Source organism: Hyposmocoma kahamanoa, unplaced genomic scaffold (genome assembly GCF_003589595.1).
Source record: "Hyposmocoma kahamanoa isolate Upper Pololo Valley unplaced genomic scaffold, ASM358959v1 80, whole genome shotgun sequence".
NCBI classification, from domain to species: Eukaryota; Metazoa; Arthropoda; class Insecta; order Lepidoptera; family Cosmopterigidae; genus Hyposmocoma; species Hyposmocoma kahamanoa.
Genome location: NW_020654051.1, coordinates 7766956 through 7789408, shown reverse-complemented (window position 1 = coordinate 7789408; position 22453 = coordinate 7766956). Strand labels below are relative to the sequence as shown.

At 34.9% G+C, this 22453-nt stretch overlaps 1 protein-coding gene across 4 annotated transcripts in view; it reads left to right on the top strand.

The window, feature by feature from the left end:
* LOC113233908 (caskin-2) overlaps window positions 1-22453 on the top strand; it is a 411484-nt gene that overhangs the window by 199490 nt on the left and 189541 nt on the right. The gene's annotated exons all lie outside the window — the stretch shown is intronic.

Sequence of the window (22453 nt, the reverse complement as noted above, 5' to 3'; positions counted from 1 at the left end):
ATTATTATTATTATTATTATTATTATTATTATTATTATTATTATTATAATTATGTGTATGTGACAGAGATCGGTTTTTGGAGTACTATGTACTGATTTTCAATTTGAGACATGCGTAATTCTACAGCTATATTCATTGTTATTTTTGTAACATAATTGTATAAAAAAAAAATTGTATAAAATTTCAATTTTAAAAGCGTTCCATTTTTGTAAAGCTTTATTTACCTATCTAAAATACAACTTTAATTAAATTGAAATGATAAGAGCAAAATATTGCAATATAATAAAATCAAAGCAGTTTGTCTTAAGGCTATAATGAATGGAAATTAAGCTTCGCCTTGCGTTCAGATTAGCGATTATTACAAACCTGTCTCTTGCATATTTTCAATGTTTTGTGTCTGTCGATCAAATCATATATCTTGCAACACTGTACTACGTTGACATGGATAATTCACATAAAATTAATAAGCAGTACTATATATACTGTTAAAAATGTTGACCACCCAGTGCTTATTATTTTAAAACAGCCCTTTAGTGATTAATTATGTTGTATACAACAATCTCGATAATAAAAACACACAAATCAAATAGGAATCATTCATTAATTCGTTTATGTACATTAGGCGTTTAGCGCTATTTATTCCCTTTGTAGTATCTGGGTCTTAGGACGACAACACGATTCCCATTCGCCCGGAACGTTTTGCTACATTGTTTGTAATGCTTACGGCAAAGGAATAGAATACTGTCTATTTCTCGAAAATAAAATAGCCATAAATTGTAGTAAGGTTAGAGCGAATAGGCCTTTTTGACAAACAAGTACAGTACACATCGATTACATCGTTGATTTGCATCTGGTGAGACTGTGTAAATGTAAAAAAAATAAAATACCAGTCAATCCATGTCACATTAGGACAAAACCTTATACTGTGACATGTTTTATTTCCCGTTTAAGGTGTTTATTACACATCAATACTAACAAATATTTCTATTGCAACCCTTATCAAATACCGTAATAAGAGTCAGCTGACCCTTTGTATAATAACGTCATATGTGCACACATCAAAAGATTTTTATCACATGAAAGTCTTAGAAAGAACACCAAATATATGAAACAAATTATGTATATGTGAAATTTTATAACATTATAATTTGTTCGTAAAATTTTTGAACTTCTAAAAATTTGTCATTTTGCAGATGTACCCTTAATTGGATTTTTTTAACTACAAATAATGTTATTTTATGTTATTGTAATGCTGTTTTTCTGTAATATCAGTTTATAATGCAATTCAATACATAATTTTAGTTAACATTCTCATTGACATTTAAGGTACTTATGTAATGGAAATTAAGAATTAATGATTATGATTTGGTATGATATTATTTTGGCGATTTGACGGGGTCCCCATTATAAAACGAGTTCTTTCTAACAAGTAGATTCACTCAAAATGCTCTCTACTGTAAGTCATTCTACAAGGAAAAATGCCGGGCGGCAGAAAACATGGCCGACGAAAAACAAGATGGCTTCAAAATCTTGCAGAATGCTTCAATTCAATCAACAGAACACTTCCATGCTGCAATTTCACGGGCCCTAATGGTTATAATGACAACTGACATCCTATATGGAGAAGAGAGAAGTAGATTGACCCCCAAAAATACCTTAATAAATTAAGAAATTAATCTGTTTACGATCTCTGCTTTTTATAACCTAATTAACAACATATAATCCATTAAAAAGTAGATTAGGTTAGATGAAATAGTTTTTCCATAAAGTCAAAATTACACATTTAGAATCGCTAATGAAATGATACTTAAAAACTTTGAAAATAAACCCATAAATTCATTACATCAAAAAGTTAGCAAACAAAATGATCGTTTACGATAAACTTTAATTTTATTTAACATTATCAACTTTATGTAAATAGGTACCTAACATATTTATCATGTTAATTCTTTAATTTTCAAACTGGCACATAGACCTTCCACTTCATTGGAAGTAGTAACCCTACCTATAGACTTCTACGATTTTAAAGAAATATTCTTAATATCTCAATTTCATTATGGGTACCTGTTATTGGGCTGTATATTCCTACCTTTCTGTGCGGAACTTAGCAATGGAGATTTGTAGAAGACATACTTTGAGGAGTTTTGTACAGATTGAGAACTCTTTCATCTTTGAACTAGTCGCCACAAGTCTCGCTTGTTAAGTCACTTTCTGCAAACTCACAGAAGGTGATAAATTGGTCGGAAACCACATGGTACAAGTTATTTCAAACAACAGCGTATCTACAAACTCAATTATCAGCAAGTGTCCTATACCAACATGTGGTTATTCATTAAGTCTCTAAATATTAACTTTCAGAAATTGGACAAGGGTACAACGGAGACTGATGAGCCTTAGGGATGGCACTGTACAATGTTCTATTTAGAGAACACTTTGATAGGCTATTTTGCGGTAAAGAAAGGGTTGTGGCACACTACCATCTATATTTTTTAAATTATTTTTAATGCAAAATTTTCGTAGGTAGTGAAGATTGCTACGTGCTTTGATGTTTCCCATTTTCCTATATGGAATGGAGGCATGAACAATTATGACAAGAGAAAGACAAAGAACTGATGCATTCGCAATGTGGCGCTGAAGTCGGATGCTGAGAATACCGGAGACCGCTAAACGTACCAACATCAATCCTGTCTCAGCTTCAAATTAAAACCCGGCTGTCCACCAAATGCCACCACCGCATTTTTTCATATTTCGTCCACATGATGCGCAGAAGCCATGACCATTTGAAGAAAGTAATTGTAGTTGGAAATACGGAAAGAAAGCGAGTACACACGCGAGTAAACAAGATAGACCGACCAACTGTAAGACTCATCGTCCTCCAAATTTTGCATTCTTAAGGGACGCGCTGGATAGAAACGGATGGAGGCAAATCACCCGCCTCAAAAGTAGGCACGAAGCTGACCACGATCCTCAGACATGAGGGGACGACTAGAGAGAGGGAGAGTAACGATTTAAAAATATAATGTATTCTGATACCGGGTCAACTGAAAAACAGCATCATAGCACTTTTACCAAGGCAAAAATAAGCTGAACTAATTACGGATTCGGTTAAAGCACAGCGCACACTTTCTTATCTTTTCTTCTTTCTAGAAATTCTCAATCATAACGGTGTAGGCCTCCTTCAGTTTCTGCCACTTCTCTCGGTTCTGTGCCACCTGTATCCAATTCAACCCCGCCACTTTCTTTGTGTCGTCTTTCTAACGCATCTGCGGTCTCCCCCTGGGGTGTTTTTCTTACCAAGGTCGCCATTCGAGAACCGCCTTACACCGGGAGCCATGCTTTCGAGTAATGTGACCCGCCATCCGCCATTTAAAGTTCATTTCCTTTCTGAGCCACATATTCGTTTTGTGGTCTTTGAGTGTAATTCCCATCAGTTTCCTCTCTAATGCCCTCAGGGCTACCTGTAATTTGTGATTACGTCGTTTGTTAGCACCCAGGTTTCGGCATCTGACAGGATACTCTGTTACGTATGTTTATTATTAATTCATTGAATAATTATTTATTCTACTTATTTATTCGTATTATTTATTAAGGTTTACTATAAGGAGGCATATATGTATGTTTCCCATTTGTTTCAGTTCTGAGTTGTAGTCGTAAAATACATATTGGAATCATATAGTGTGTGTACTGCGCTGTGACTTTTACAGAATAAATGGTTTTCTGTATCTATTAATTTGATAGCTTTAAAACACTCTACTTCGGAGCAGACTGACAATAATTTTAAATTCCTAATAATAATAAAAAGTGTTCAAATATTAGTCAACAATTTTGGCTTACTCTGGACAAGGAGGTCCTGGGCTCGACATCCAGTAAGACTAATTTGGGAAATGCAGTTTTCTGAATTGGTTCTGATCTGAGTGTTCCTGGTATCACCTCACATTTAATTCCGTTGCATTAGCACTCACAGTAGGTAACAGAATATTCTCTAATTAGAGACCAGGCTTAGTTGTCTGGCACATTTGGTCTGAGGCAATATAACTAATTCCTAGTAAAACTAAAGTGTCGCAGCAAATCCAATTCCAAAAGCCCTTTACGAACATTACACCGAATCTAATGTGACCCACATGATGATCCCTTTTTCCACCCACTTCGTCGAGTCATGGTAACTTGAAAAAGTATTAAATGGCAGTCCTGGACCCGTAATGACACGCCAATCCATCACTATTAATATACGAGTAGCTAAAATGTAGTATACAACTACAGTTAAACTAGTTCCAATCAGGGCAAAGCAAGTCAACGTCCTAAGAAGTAGTTTTTATAAAATTACTTCAGTTCTATATAATCAAGTGAGTAAAAGTTATATTAATCAATATTCGCAGGTACTTTGTCGTATATACTACCGTAATAACTTCTTATTATATTTGACGTGATGTTAAAACCGTACAGTTGTTGTGAAAAGTGATAAGAGCGTTTTATTTAGTTTAAAATGGGCTATAATCAATACTACAAAACTTAAAAAACGCCAATTGATACATAAAAACGTTTTTACGACAAGAAGTAAACGCTGTAATTTTACAGCACGCAAAGGGAATACAAACCCAAATTCAATCCAATTAAGTCGAACAACTGTCCTTACGCTTATTAATTCAGCCACACTTTAGAATTTTAATTGGCAAACTAGCAAAAAAAGTTATAACAAAGTGTTGTTTGTATATAGTAAAAATCTTTGCACTTAATGAATAAACAAAACGTTTCTTGTGAAATGAATAAACTAACATTTCTTCGCATAACTGTACACCATTCAATGACCATACAATGAACTTTAAAAAAATCGGTCTATCATTTTTTGCACGTGCAATTACGTACAATGCCGATACAAGTTCAATAATTCGAAGCATGTTATTTATTAGACGCGCCCCGGATTAAACAACAGGCATTTGGCTTTCTAATGTACTTATATACAATTATGTGTCTGTTTTTTATAGTGGAACAAATTAAATAGCTTAGAAAGCTTTGTGTTATCCGATATTACATAGTTTTAAGTAATTTTTCACTAGCATTACTTTTCAACACACTTTTGAAACGGATATGACTTGTATTTTTTTGGGCAATCGTTTCGTTGGTGAATTTTATTACAAAATCCCATGGACTTTGAACTTTGGATTATGTACTGTTCTTATCGTAAATGGAGTAAGTTTAATTTGAGTGTGAATTACTTGGAGTTGTTAACTATACCTACTAACTTTTACTTGATTTGTTTTGATGCAATCTGTTTTTCGACAACTTAGGGTAAGATTTTTTTCGATTGTACATCTTCGTAACGAGGTCCATCAATGTTTTACGTCGTGTTACCGTTAGGTGACGGATGCGCATGATTCGCTAACAATCGCTAAGTATAGATACGCTAACTATCATTAACACATTGCTCTGACACGGATACGATCATATTGCGCTATTATTATACTGGTGTTAACCTTCAAAGTCAACTCGCAGCAATTTTGGGTGTCCTCGAGAAATTGGTATCTGTACACATTCTGTAACATTTTAGGGTTTAGGAGAATCAGAAAGACAATGCCTTCAAAACAAAGAATAGAATAATATATAGAATACTAGAATGTATAATTAAACATCAAGTTGCCATCAAACATAACCGCAGCTCAAAAAAACTTCCTCGAAAAGATTTCACGCGACCGCACTTAAAGCCCTTGCAGAAAAAAGAATCCAAACAACAAAAGAAAGAGAGAATGTTTAAATAACTGTCAAAGCTATCGTGTTTTGTGAGCGAAATCTCGTTAAAACGACAGGAATGCGCAAAAACGGACATTCGTTTAAACAGTTGTCCGTTAAAAAGATAAAATAAATGCTCCTTTCGTGCAGTTGAATTGCAAACGAGTTGATTTTGCAAAAATTGCGAGCCGTATGGTGGCGATTGCGTTTCATTTCGCCGGAGCGCTAACGTCGAAGCCGCTTTTGATGTGGATATGAAGAAAAATACTCAGACCTTTAATTAAGACAGAATAAATCACAAGTTTCATAGCAGCCGTTTTGGGAATACCACTGTTCGCGATACCGAGTAATTCATAAGACATTTTATCGAACAAACAATGCACGTAAACTATTCTGCCAGTTTTCGCGACACCACATAAATCGTATTAATATCATAACAAATGGAACAAATGCCCTTGAACACACAAATCAAGACCCTCAATAGGCGACTAATGTAGATGATCAATCACACCTGTAGTTCTATGTCAATGTCACATTCTCGCAGAAAGGTCATTTGCAACTATCTATTGGTGGGTGATTTGCAAAAGGGATTGCGCAAGCCCTGCGGTTTAGGACGCTTTCACTTTTGATCGATGGTGTTGTCCTCTTGTATGTAGCTGAGAACATATCATTCGTATACAGGGCAAATGTTACCTTCTTTACCGTTGCAGTAGGTAAGAGTATTTAAACTAATATAAAGGTTTCGAGTGAAACCTCGGTCCTTATTCTAAATCTTAATTTCGATTAGTTCAGTTCGCCTATAATTAAAATAGGTCCTTTTATGTAGCAGTACAGAGAATTACTAAGTAAGAAATGCACTCATTAGCATTCTGAGGCTTTATACTTTATTTATCTTCTATGAGAGTCACAGTGCCAAATGTCGCAGTTCTAAATTAATGACGTAAGACAACCAAGGTCTCCCCCGAATATAACTTTAAATATAAATATGACATTGAGTCGACAAATATCTGCTAAAAAGTTACCTAATCTGTGCAACAAATTCGAAATCTTCCACGTATGTTGGTCAACAATAATGTCGTGAACTGCCAATCAAATAATTCCACCGATTGCTTCCTTTTCGTCGTTCTCACTTGTTTAACTCCTCGTTAAGGTGTCAACTCGGCACCATGACGTTTCAGAATCCATAAACGAAATTTTTTCTTAAAAGTTTTATTTCTTAACCGTTGCAGCGCCCGTTTAGGTGAATTATCAATTTTGCAATTACTCACTACCTTTGATATCTCTCTCTTTATTGCGATCGCCGAGGATTATTAATCAATTTGAGTGGTGGCTTTCTCCTGGATGTATAACGTATTGTATGTGAATATTTCGTCGCAAGTACAATATTCAACATGTGCGTTGAGCTCGTGAATTATGCTTTGGGTGCTTACTGCCTTGTGATTTAAGGTGCTTGTTTAATTCCGATTTATAAACCTTTAAAATCATATATGACCTTTTTTAAAATTAAATTGCCTAAGTTAGAAGTTTGTCTGTAAAGCCATGAATTTACGAAGTTATAATCTAGCACTATCATCAAAATTTCTTTTTTTTATCGGTGTTCAGTTTTCCTCTTCATATGTTTAGTCACAAAACGTTCATTCTTTAATGAAGTCTTTGGACGTTGCGAGGCAAAAAAGAACTAATTTCTAACTACATAAATAACAGTTTTCTCCTATTTTCATCTGCTCCTTAGCAAGATAATTTAGCGCCATAACCGTGGCAAATTTCTCTACTGTCTGATGGATTGCTGTACCCCCGACTCGTTAGTGGTTTTGTACAAGACAGGTTTTGTCTCCTTTTTATGGCACTTCTTTTTCTTAGCTGGCGTTTATTACCAGCGTTCTTTGTTTTTTATTGCCTTTGTTAGATAATGATTTATGTGGTTTATTTTTAATGTTTCAGTCATAAACATTTTTAACGTTGTTGTGTTGATTGTATTTCTATGACGTAACCAAAAAAATCTGCTTTTAATTAGAAGCATCTTTTAGTTCTAAAACATTATTCCTGAATTCACTTTGATAACAGTTGTTATTTTTTTGCTACAGCTTGTACTTAATGACACTTTTGGCAATTTTTTCTTCATATTTAGTTTTTTAAAGACACGAGTAAAGCAACATGTCCATAGCATTAGCAATGTCATTCAGAGCTTTAAATCGCAAAGATCTGAGGGGTACTACTACTGCACCCGTCACCCTGAGCCATAAGTTGACAAGCCTCATGTGCCTGTACTTTCACCAGCACCCTGACCCTTCAAAACGGAAACGCAGTAATGCTAAGTGAGCAAACAATAAAGTTTATTGTTTGGCGGCAGAAATAGGTAAGGCGGCAGTACTTTCCAGGACTAACTCTTTCACAAGGACCTCTGCTGCTACTATATGTGTATCACAGTTTCCACATTGCATTTTGTTTTCATATTACGTTTTACTTCTTATTATATTACGTCGGGTACTCAATCAATTATTTATTAACAGTAAACTACAGAAGCCTTAAATTATGTCTGTTTACTTTACTCATAAGATTAATCAGTTAAGTACTTTCGTCATCTTAAGTTCATAAGTTTTTATATTCTTAAGTAATGTTCGCTCAAAGGTTGCCTTTATTTAATAAAGTCACGAAGATTCTGATAAGTGCGATTACTGTCTCAATAATGGACTTTTGTCTTTCGTTGAGGTACAAGTTTTTTTTGTTATTTAATCTATAGATGATTGGAGAATTTCATGGTATACGGGTATTTTTTAAATATTATTCTAGAAAATTCGTCGCAATAACATTCCGAAATGTTTATTTCTGTAATAGTTCATATCAATTGATATACCTATTTTATCGAGTTCTTAGGTTTTCGCGATTGTTACAGATAGGAAATGAAACTATTTTTCCGGATTTAAATCGCGTATATTTGTTTTTTTTTCAAACAAACAAAGAAAAGTCACGGTACACTGTCAAACGTGACCACGGGACCTGTGAAGGGCCCGAAACGTCGATTTGATTGAAAAAACGAATATATGCGATTTGAATCCGGAAAAATAGTTTCATATCCCATACCTATTTTAATTTGTAGATAAAAAGAAAACATATTTTCGTTCTTCTTTCATTCTCTTTAATCATAAGGACCGAAGCGCTCATATTGATTCTTTATACGGAAACCTTATAAAACGAAAGTTTTCTGAATTGGTTCAGGTATGGATGTTAGTGCGCCTTCAAATTAGACACTTGAAGAAGCCCTGCACTGGCACAACTGTGCCGCTGCAGCCCCGAATTTATAGGGTACTACTCGAACTCCGGGGTAGTGATTCCATTACTCTGGTATTAACAGTACTAACAATTCGTTTATCTTATTATTTATTGTTCGAAATTTTAATCCTAATCAATATATTACAATTCTACTCGGTTCTCGCAATCGACGAAACAATATCGATTCCACAGTCAATTACATGTTACTACACCCACAATTTTAATGTTATCATCACAAGACTTTGCCTTTTCGAGCAAAATGTCTCGAGAGAAAGCGTTAAGCGTGTAATTTATGTGAAATTATAAGGTTTCTGCAAAACCGTCACGTATTTTTGGTAAAATCCTTATTTTGTTATCTTGTAGATTACGGTCGATGATGTTATTTGCGACAAATTATTGAGATTAACAAATTTTTTTTTAAATTTGTACTTTACTGTTAGTAACTTTAACGTTCCTTATGTATAAGTAATATAAGTAAATATAATATCACATTTTTTTTATAATATCTAGTGACAGGACGAACAAGTCGTGCGCCGCCTGATGGTAAGCTACACACCTGTTCATAACAGTAGCAGTGCCACTCAGAGCTTTAAATCACAAAGATTCACAAACCACTGCGCCTATCACTCTGAGACATAAGTTCACAAATCCCATGCGCCTGGAATTTCACATGTGGCACAACTGCAAAAACGACGTTTGATCTCTATACAAAGATTCGCAAGAAGTACAATGGAGAAATTTGTAAGGTCTGCTGGCACGATCCGTAGCTCAGTTGGTAAAAATAAATTGACAAGTCCTATGTGCCTGTAACTTCACCAGCACTATTACCTCCTAAAACCGGAACAGAATAATGCTCACATTACTGCTAAAGGTTGCAGTACTGCCCTGGATGCACTATTTCGAAAGAGAGCTCTACTACTGCTAAAATATATACGTGTAGATAGATCTGGCTCGAACTAAAAGACTTATATTTACGAAACAGGGAAATTATCATTTTATAACATTCTGTAGCATTTGACATCTCAATAAAACATACCGTAATTGTGTTTATACGGTTCTGCATATCGCAGCATAATATTAACTTGACAAAGCAATGTTTATATCAGTATAATTAGTTCATGTACTGGTTATTAGCAATGCTGACTCAGTCGATGTATTAGTCGACTAGTGCAATATGATCACTCAAAGCGTTGGTTTAATATGATACAAAGTTATCAACATAACACGTATAAGGATCTCGAACATTTGTATTGATTATGAGACTAATCCTTCCAGACCGCACTGCTACTTTGATATTGATTCAAATAAGATGACAGTGGATGCTGATACGTGACCAAAGTGTTGCGCAAATGACATCTAAAGATTTTTTAGTTGTTATTGATAGTTTATTCCAAAATTTACTTATGAAATGCTGTTGTTACCCGAGGAATGATTAATTGTTGTGATATATTATATAAATTCCAAACAACGACAACAATAAGCATAACAGCAAAAGTTTTCATTTTACAAGTAAATTTTAGAACTATCAAAATAAACGAAACAGGTTTAGGTGCCGTTTTCGCAAAACTGTGATCATTTTGATGGACAAGTTATTGCTTCTCAGCATCAAGATTATTACGTTATGATAATATAATAATAATTATACTCAAATTTGACTGGAAATTACGCTCCATGGTCACGGGTTGACTAGAGTCAACCCGTGACCATGGAGCGTGCAACTGTTCCGAAATATCGGGACAATAAAAAGAAGTCATAACCTGATATTAGTGATAATCATTCAGTGAATAACCACGAAAGTCTTAAAATCTATATATGGAAATTACTAGTTTTTGGAAGCGTCTAATTTTGAAACTTTGTGATTTAAATCGAAATTGACCAACTACAAACCTATTAAAATGTCATCGAATTTACATAGCATTATTATTCGGACACTTCTTCGGATTATTCGGATTACAGCATTACATGTATTTAAATAGGTCGAACCTCAGATATAAAATAAATATTCATTTTATAACAGATCCCTACACTGATGATCTTCAAACAGCTGAATCGATGTTCGTTATAAATATAGCTAAGAACCAACCTGATTAAATTAGCCTTCAAATAAAAAGAAAAACCGCTCAGAGATCAGTCCATACGTTTGGAAGCTACGACGCCACAGACGATGGCTTCCAACTTGTTACTCTCTTTATTTTTTTATATCAAGTGACGGGACGAACAAGTCAAGTGCCTGATCGTAAACTACACGCCTGTCCATAACAGTTGCAGTGCCACTCAGAGCTTTAAATCACAAAGATCTCAGGGGCACTGCCACTGCCCGACACTCTGAGACATACGTTGACAAGTTCCATGTGCCTGTAATTTCACCAGCACCGATGCGAATGCTGACATTACTGCTTGGCGGCAGGAATAGGTAAGATGACAGTGCTTGCCTGGACGAACTCTTTCACAAGGGGCTATACAGCTACTAACGTACTTCGTCGTTTTACGTCGGGGTTTATAAACAGATACACAAGATGAAACGTTATTTAAATATATTCAGTAGCAGTAAAGCACCTTGTGAACTGTTCGTCTGGGGAAGTACTGCCACTTTACGTATTTCTGCCACCAAGCAGTAATGTGGACATTACTGCGTTCCGATTTTGAAGGTGAGAGGTGCTGGTGAAATTACATCCACATGGTACTTGTCAACTTTATGTCTCAGGGTGCCGGGAGCTGTGATAGTGCCACTCAGTTCTTTGCGATGCAGGACAGGCGTGTCGCTTACGACAGGCGTTCGCCTCGTCACTTGATATTACAACAATAAAAAAAAATTAGATCATAATTGCCGTAACACGATAATTTCACAATTTACTGTAAACATGAATACGTACGTATAGCAGCTTGATTAAATTGCTCACTTGTATTACTTTTATTAAACAAGTAAAGTAATACAAAGCATCGTTGCCCCGGTTAGGATCGATTATGCAGTGTCTAGACGCTAGTCGCCAATCTACGGATAAATATTAATGTCCTCCATTAGTGTAGCCTGTGCATATATTTATCTACACTTCGCGTATATTTAATATTTGCATAAAGTTTTAGCTAGTTTATTACTAAGAAAAACTCTATTGTTTACTAACAAAAGTGGTTTTCTTTTTTGTTATGTCCATTGACAGCGAAGTTATGAATTGAATACATATTGTTACAAGTTACGACGTTTTGATATTATAATAAATAATAATAATAATAATAAAATGTATTTATCTCAATAAACTGAGATCCAATCTCAACTGAGGTACAGACTTAAAACTATATTAGTACTTATATTTTACCAGGGACTTTGTATTATTTATTAAGTGCCGCATAATTGGGCACTCATTCCTGTCAGGAACTGTGTTTTTGTATTTAATTATATTGAAATTTCAATCAATATCCTGCGTGGTTAATTGCTGAACGGCGACGAACTTAATTTAGAGTTATTAATTTAGTTTTGCAATAAAGAAGCAACCATATAGCAGTGGTAAAAAGTTTTACTTTCGTTTCTTGTAACTAACAATTATTTCGATAAACAGAAAATTGAAAAAGTTTTTAAAATATTGCTTTCCAATGAAAAACCGCCACGTATATATATTTTTGTTGCGGCTATTATTTTTGCACTCCAAAACATTACTAAAAGGCATTTTTCTAGGGTTATGGAGAATTTGCACAAAAGACACGACCACAATCATACCATACAAAGCGAAAATAGCGGACTGAGTTCAGATAGGTCTTTCGAGACATAGTTGGTACTCTGTGGGCATCTGATGCTAACTAACCGTTTCTACTGTGTTTATTGTTCTGTGCATGTACCTTAAAATTTAAGTTCGAAGCGCATTGTCGAACTTTAATTTTCCTTTAGAATAAAATCAACTAAATCAGTATTCATTTACCAAAAAAAAACAGACAAATTAATAGACGAATAGCGCACCCGTCGTTCTCGCTTCAAAAACAATGTAAATTAGTTAATTGAAATAATAGCACCGGCGAGTGACGCGTCCAATATATGGGTTTGTTTCTGTAATTGATAATCTGTCCATTTACATGTATATATACATGTTAGATCATTACTTGTAGCACGCTTTCAAACCACCGTTGTCCAAGCGCAACTTTCTTCAATATTTCTTCGTAGAAGGTGAGAAAAACGATCACACCACCGCCACCGTCGCTTAATGAATCCCTTTCACCCGAATCCGTATTTGGGCTGTTACGTAACGCGCATGAATCTTGATCCATTACTGCACTGTCGCAATACTTGCATATATAAGTTCCGTGTTAATGCTCATTTTTAACTTCATTTGGTCTCACGTTTTGGTATTCCTGAACTGTTAACGAATTAAAAGATAATGTCTCCGGGGACATGACTGAACCCATCGCTCATAAAGGAACGGGGAATTCAGTAATTTCCTTAGGGGAATGTTTTAGTTTAATTTACCTAATTAAATTTTTGCTTTTGTGTTTACTTTGTCTTATGGTATACTGTGAATATTATGTCATCTGTTTTGTGTATAGTCTAGTGAGGAAATCTCGTCCAGTCAGATTCATTGATACCTAAAAAAATGGCATTATTGTGACCTACGGAGCCCATTAGATCGTTACAATAGCCACAAAGTATGAGTAACACCCGCTACTAGATAACACCCGCCTACCAATTGCTGTCTGTTTAAATAAATGTTTTTACACGCACATAAATAATTGTATTCCAATTTAAAAATAAAATACAGGATAGTTTTTAGAAAAATTGTATTATTCTGCTGTATAGTATTGTAAGAACAATAGATGTTATATTTTGCTGCATAATGTTACTAAAATGACTAGTAGGACATGTAAATGTGTAGACTGAGAAACACGGTAGCGGGTTAGACTATGTTTAAAAAAAGGGCAACGCACTGACCGTTTGTTTATATTAGAAGCACTATTTCGAACTATGTTCGACCCTCGACAACTTTTAGTTACTCTTTTTTGTACTGTAAATTTTAAACATGTTGTAAATGACGTAAGGTACAATTTTCGAGAATTTTAAAACATTACACACGTCAAGGTGTGGCTCACCGTAAATGAAGAGATGACATGTTAATTTCTTTCCGATTTCACTATTTCGGCATTGTATACTAACGTATATTTAAAAGTATTCATTAAAACATAATATTATGTATTTGAACCTACGCCAAACTTTAACCTTTTCGTGATCAAACAGTTTCTCTCGCAAAATGTTCATAATTATTAATAAAACTATAAATTATTCAATTTGATTCACATAAAGTTTGTACTCCAACTGTTGTAGTATAAATCAAAATATAGTTTACATATAATTTATGAGTAACAGAAATATTCACAAAGTACTGTTCTGAACGGGTACTAAACATTTTGGTAGTACAAAATGAACATGTTTACTTTCATTAACTAGTTAATTACATATTAAATCATTCAACAAACAAATAACCAATTCTTTCCAATCGCAATGACATTGGTCTTAAAATAGATACATACACAAGTGAGCTTAACTCACAATGTGTTAGACCATTGTCAGAGATCGGAACCTATACTAGGATATCCTGTGTGGAAAATTGTGGAAAACACAGAAATGTATACTGTCAAACGTTTAAAAATACATTTTTGTGTTTTCCACAACGGCGTCAACGTTTTAAAGATTTAAATGTCAACTCGTTAGCAAGTACCTTTTTTTTTGTAATACCAGTGACGGGACGAACAAGTTGTGGGCCTAGTGGTAAGCCTGTCCATAACAGTTGCAGAGCCACTCAGAGCTTTAATACGCAAAGATCGGAGGGGCACTGCCCCTGTGCCCGTCCCCCCTGAGACCTAAGTTGACAAGCCTCATGTGCCTGTAATTTTACTAACACCTCTACCCTTTAAAAACTGAACGCAGTAATAGTAACGTATATAGTTATCGAATTCTTAGATAATCACAACAAACTATCATTCAGGTTTGCATTATTTTTAAATAATAATCCACACCAATTGTCTGGTCCCAAACTAAGTAATTTCCTGTGTACTATGAGCACCAGAGTCACAGAATTCACTTTGGGCCACTCCGCAGAACACCCAGACCAGAATAAATTTAGAAAAGCTCAGTTTCCGAATTTGATCCTTCCAGGAATCGAACCAGGCCCGTTGGGCCACCGAGGTCGTAAAATATAATATCTATCTTATGTTAGATGTCACCTATGTTAGACATAACTAATTGATAACTAATATCATCTTAGTCAGCCGTGAGTAGAGATTTTATCTCGGAAGTTTCGACCTTGAAAATTTCGAGTTTCGATATCGAGGCTTTAGTTGATTCCTCATAACAATGAAAGTGTTGTATCAATCACTTTGGAAAACTGTACTAAGCTGACTACTAAAAAAACCAACCTCAGAAGTTCGTGGGATTACATCTGTTTGCCAAGTTTTATTGAATTCGATTACCGGATAATGACAATTCATTTATTCAATCATTGACTTACAAATAAATGGACGACGGGTCTAATACAAAAACCACGAAAAAAATGTCCCAAGTCAACCTATTCGAAATTTAAATTGTAATGTCATCGCAGTATCGCGCTGTCCGTAGAACAAATGAAGGCTAAAGCGGAGTGTCGCGCTCTGTATACGATTTTAGCGCCTTACAAGTGCGGACACTTTTTAGCGCGGTCCCGACGTCCATATAATTGTAAGTCAATGTATTCAATACATATTTGTACAATATACTACGGATTCCATATTATTGACAAAGTCCAGCGGCGTGACCAGATGAACTTCACGTGAGGTATTGGCACCATTCTATAAAAGAAATGCAGTAATTTAAACAACGAATGCTAACTAAAGCCCATTTACAAGTGCAACAAACAAAGAGGCAGTAATATAATCTCAATACCTTATACAAAAAAAACCCTACCTGTACAAAAAAGTTCGTGGAATTACAAGTATTTGCCTTTTTTTTATTGAAATCGGTTACCAGAAAGTGGGCGAAACCGGATTCATCCCCTAGTTTGCCACCCTTAGGGATGGAATAATTTCTTCAAATTTGAATGGAACCAATACTGAGGTACCTACCCTCTTCCAACAAAAAAGAATCATCAAAATCGATTCACAAATGGCATTATCGCATAACATACGTACAAAAAAAAATACAGTCGAATTGAGCACCTCGTCCTTATTTTGAAGACTGTTAAAAAAATATTAACTTCAACAGAGTGTTCAATATACGCGATTTAAATCCGGAAAAATAGTTTCATTTCCTATGTGTAACAATCGCGAAAACCTAAGAGCTCGATATGTTCAACAGAGTGAACATCGATGTTGAAAATAGCACTACTATTTTCTGGTTATAGGTAACTTTACCGCCTTTAGTTTAAATGTAATTTAAAACGATACCTACGATAATAGGACAGACAGACAAGCACAATGTGCACCATGTACATTCCTCGGTCACATGCGGGATATGCGTTTCTGGATTGAATCTATGGGATAAAAAGCAATATGATAATGTCAGTGCAGACTACTAAAAAAAACCGATCTCCAAAGTTCGTGGAATGTGTATTTGCCAACTTTTATTGAAAGCGGTTACCAGAAAGTGCGCGAAGCCGGATTCATAAGGGGATGAATCCGGTTTCGCACACTTTCCGGTAACCGGTTTCAGTCATTCCACGAACTTTTGAGGTCAGTTTTTTAGTACTCTGTCTGAGACAATCTTGAATCAATCTCGCTGTGACGATGGGATGTAATAATGTACATTTTATTTTCTCCAGTTTCCATTTATAATAGGACTTTAGGGCTTCTTCCATTCACAGGGCATTCATTTCTAATATCTAAGCTTCCAAATTCCCGTTTCATTATTCAATAAAAGATAAATTTAAAAATAGAGCACTTCGTTAAAACAATACTAAAGGCTTTTAACTCCAATTAACGCTGAGAACAATCAAAATCAAATCAATCTTTGTTTTTAAAGAGCTTCCTGTTAGCGTAATGTTCCTATAGTTCAAAACATTTTTAAACACTGCCAACGGATATTTTTATAGTGAATTACAATAGACGATTAAAATGGGTTTGATTTAAAGAAATATCAAGAACGAATTCGATACAACATCTAGTTTTTGAAAACTATTTTTGTAAATAAACGCGTTTTTGGAGATTGGAATCAAAGATATGACTAACCGTCACCAGTCAACCTGACACGACGAAGAAGCTATAGTAGTTGTTCTATTACTTCTGCATGTTCATCATGCCTACGACTAAACAATGGAACTCTATAATATGTTTTTCGATGCAACCTCGCAATTGTCAAAGTCAGTGTGAATAGATATTACATTCTAAGTGCACACGTACGTGTACCAGATCAAATTATGCACAAAGCTATACTTACATATCTCAAATATTTAGAAAAAACTGTGTTTCGCATTATTATTAACCAGAAATGGAGTACCGAAAAGATACTGGGTGTTCATATTATTGTTATTGTTTTAAATTGTGACTTAGCGGATAGCGTTTAAGAAACGAACAGGAAAAATGAAATAATTTTGGAAATGGTTAAAGGGTAGATCAAGGTTGAAATAGAATTGAAATCTCTACGTAGTTTTATATTAAAATTCAAATAATCGATCGCTTATAAACTACATTTTTCGTGCATGGCAAAATACCATTTACGCTGCGTTGTCCATCTCTATCCATCGTCAAATCGCTTTATATGTCACCAACGAGAAGATGTTGAGTGGTTCTTTTACTATCTTAATGCACTTCATACTTAGGTGAATTTTTAAATACGCACCGAAGTGCCAGAAAGTTGAAACAGAAGTATATAGAAGAATAAAGCCCAGTGAGCGGGTTATTGAGTAACAAAAAGCTTGTAACATTTTTTTACCCATAACACCAATCAATTAAAAACATAATTAATCACCAAGTACATTCTTAAGTACTTACAATTGTACATTTGACATGCAAGTTGTTTAGTTTCAAGTTGACTTGAGTGATGCTTCTATGTACTAATTTTAGTCAGCTTAAGTTTTATCTTGAGAGCACTTTCAAAGTTCGCCTTAGTCAAGTGTTTGAATGGTTCAAGTTATTTTTTCTTTGGATTTTGCTGATGGTACTTTAAGCTTCTGGAAATGGTAATATTTTCGATTTTTTAAATGTAAATCCATAACGTTTATAATATCACGTGTCTCTAGTCTTTATATCTTTTCACGTAGTATGGGTATGGTGACGGCTCTCACATGACAACTAAAGACAGATTTATTTTTAAAACGAACTTAGATTTTGACTAAGCAAAAATGGCCAGTTAAGCAAGTTTTTCGTAGTTACAAAAACGTAGGTAGAGTTCGTTTTATAAATACAAAAAAACTTGCTTAAATCTCCATTTTTGTTTAGTCTAAGTCAATGTGCATTTTAGAAATCTCAGCCATAGTGATGTTACCTTACAACGAACTCTTATTGATTTTTGAACAAAAATTTGAATCAAATCGAAATGCGTTTGTTTTTTACGCACACACTCAACATATCCCCGCACTAGGGTGTCGCAAGGGCCATGGACACACATAGACAACCACAAATTACACCCAGACTCACCAGAGAAATAAATATAGGCCAAACATATATTTCTCCCGGCCCGGGAATCGAACCTGGGACCTCTGCGTGGCAGTCCGGCATGGTAACCATTCGGCCACGGAGGCAGTTAAAGTTAAAGTTATAGTTGTTAGTTATTGGCAATGGTGTGGCGACAAACATATTTAGATGTGGTAATCGGTTGTAATAATCGATATGTCCATAAGACTTTCACGAAATCCCAGATAACCCCATTTCCCTGTGACGCGTAGGCGTATTAGGCTCTTTGCCATATTAACAAAAATTTTTATATATATAACATTTTCTAAATTTTGCTAATGTTAATAGAGTGTAAACATACCAATGCAATGAATGCGATGGATATTCACGGATCTCCTTTATGGGCAAGTTGTGGGCAAGCGAGTCTTCAAAGAGTTTTATAAAAGTTATCCGACACTTCTCCCACATATTAACGATGTCGAAACAAGCACATCCATCCTCTGATCAACGAAATTGATGATAGAATCAATTTCATGTTACACAATGTTCTATTACTCCATACAATAACTCTTGACTTCTTTTTTTGAAAATTTTTTTCTGTTTTTTTTTCCTGCCACTGTTGTTTACATAACCACAAGCTCATTTTTACTGGGCAGTTGGAATGATTTCACGGGCGCTCGCGGTTAGCTCACAAAAAAATGTTACATTTACGGTCCTTTGTTATGTTAAGTATGGCTGCACGACGTGGAGCTAACTGTAAAGCATTTGAACTCTAAAATCAAATGTAATTTTATTATATCTACATTGAAATGAAATGATTTTTATTTGCATGAGATATGGTTAGATAAAAGTTTATAAACAAGTTACTACTGTAGGGCCTAGCACCACACGGCGCGACTTGCGCGAGAGCGACATAAAGCGCGAGATGTTTAGGCGAGAACAACAGTATCTCGCGTTTTATGTCGCTCTCGCGCAAATCGCGCCCTGTCGTGCTAACCTACTGGTGCAGCATTTATCTTAACGATCGTTGGCATTCAAAAATTGAAACTTGCAGTACATTTAAATATTACATCTTAATACATACCTATACTACACTGTATACAAGCCTAAAAATTATTTAAAAAAACGAAAATCGTACTGCAAAAATATTTCGCTGGAAAGATAAAAAAAATGTTCCCCACTCACTATTTTGATTATTTTTGATAGCCTATGACACTCCCACCATCAAGAGGAATCTAACGACACCTCATATGTCAAAATCCATCAAGCCGTTTAGGCTGTACAGCGTGAAAAAGAAATGGACATACATACATACACTTGAAAAACATAGCCCTCCCGCAACAGTGTTATAAAATTAAACATATTCTAACATTTTTTTTAAATTTCAAAAACAATTTTGCAAATGCTATTTCTCTAGTTTTCTTCACATTTGATTTATCGGCAATGCTTTCAAATTATTTAGAATTTTATTGAACATTGTAAGTACTAATTGACACTACAATCAACGGCAATAAGAGTTAATACATTCAGGCGTTACTTTGCGGAAGTCCATGTTAATAAAACTGGAAGTAAATAAATTTGCTACTCCGCGAGCCCAGTGAAGGTTGAATCTTGTGTTGAATATATTTTTTATATAACTTTTTTTAATTAACGGCATGAAAAAATAGTCAGTATTCGCGCAGCTATTTTCACAATTTAATGTTCACTGGGTTCGTGGAATACCAAATCAATTTACTTCCATTTTTATTGGCAATAAGAGTTACGCTTGACTGTATTATTATTTATTGATTTAACTACGTATCTAAAACATATTAATCCTAGCCAGGCAGAGTTGAGGGTTCATATCACTGCCTGATAGCAGCATATCATTTTCCACGAAAAGTAACAGTGGTACCGTTTATTTTACAATCATCTACAACGGCCGGCTATTCAGAAAAGTAAGATTATTTAGTCCGCCGATTACATATGTTGGTTCTTTGCTAAATAAATGATCGATCGTTTTTAAAGCCATGCATACGTAACGCGACAAAATACAACAGTACGTTTTAAATTCGACAACACAAATCAATTTGTTAAAAAATACTTACTAGTCGCTTTTTTCTGATTCACTATTGAATCGAATGTCGCTCGAGATCGCGATGAGCTGTCGGACGATGAGTGACATAAAGCAGTCGATATAAAATTTTACTAACAACCTTTTTTTGTAATATTAACCGTGGCTTGTTACGTTTTGCGATACCGTCGTTATCATTCATGTTTTTTGTCGTAAATTTAATAAAATTTGTTTAGCTTAGCTAATCTCATATCGATGTGATTGCCTGGTAGGTAACCTATAATCATATTTGCTTGAGTAACTCTGATTTACAGGTAACCTCTAAGAATATTTTAGTAATCACGGTATTTCACATTGCACCTACATAAATATGTTTATTCACGGAAATAACATTTTGACGCATTGTGTAGGTGCAACGTTTATGACGACTAAATAATTTCCTGATTCCTTAACTAAGAAAATTTGAATCTTAGGAGTCATTATTATTATTATATTATTTCATCATATAATCGAGGTCTCTACCTACATATACATATATTGGTAAAATGTAACCTTTAAAGTTTTTCAAATCATTCCTTGATATACACAAGTACTCGTACATCTTAACTTTTTCGTGATACCAAGTCTGCCGCCTTTGTTGAAAGGGCGCATGTGACAAAAACTCAAAACCGATAAAATAATGTTTAAAGAAATGAAATAAAAAAATATTGACTTTTTTCTTGCGGTGACTTCATACCTTATCCGCCTAGAAAAAAATAAAAATATTGACAGATCGGCCTCTTCTTACTGATCACGGCAGCATACATAACAAAATTTTAGAAAAAATGTCGCATGCGCCCTTTCTACTAACGGCGGCAGAAGTGACGGGACGAACAAGACGTGCGGCTGATGGTAAACGACTCGCAGTGCCACTCCTAACTTTAAGTTTCATAGGTCTGAGGGCCACTGCCACAGCGCCCGTCACTTTGAGACATAAGTTGACAAGTCATATGCATCTGCAACTATGACCTTTAATTTCCATTATTTCTAACTGTTCAAAACCGAAACTTTGTAACTCGCATTTCTGTTTGGCGGCTGGAATTGGAAAGGTGTAATTGGAGTGTACATTCCTTTCTTGGGACAATTAATTAATATGTTACAATTCTTTTGCTCATACAAAACTTACATTAAAAACAAGTGTAATGCATTCATTCTAAAATAGCTTCATTTTTACAATCAAGTTGCCCCAAAACATTTCATCAATTTTTCAAGTCAGGGTCAGATTAAATAAAAAGGATGTTCAAAGAGGCCAAATCCGTATTACATCGGCTTTATCGAGTTCGTTAGTGGCTAAGGAAACGGCTCCTAATTCGATAATTGTCAATTCCCTGTACTAATCGTACGAACGGTTTGCACCATTGTGTGCAAGATTATCTTTTATATCCTTGTACATAAGATCTTATTTTGTGCGCAACTCTCCATACCAAAGAGTGTAAAGTTCCGACGAAGAAAAGTACATAAACTCGAAGTTAAGAGTTTATTTTATTTCTATGGACATAACTTCTGACATAGTATTAACGATGAGTAAAATTATATCAAACCTGTTGTGGTACGTCAACCCTGTATCCACTAATAGAACACTCAAAAACAATAAATGAAAAAATTGTAACCTATTTGGCGTGTTCAAATGCTTTAATCATTCTATACGATTTTTTTGTGTGTTAGTGGCAAACATTTCATTAACAAGTCTACTCGACTAACAATTATCATATGTTCGCGTGTTTCTATGCCTTTAACGAACCCTTACGCGTACACAGCCGCGAGTTTACCGAACTATAATTCTCTTCGAACCTGGAAACAAAATCAACT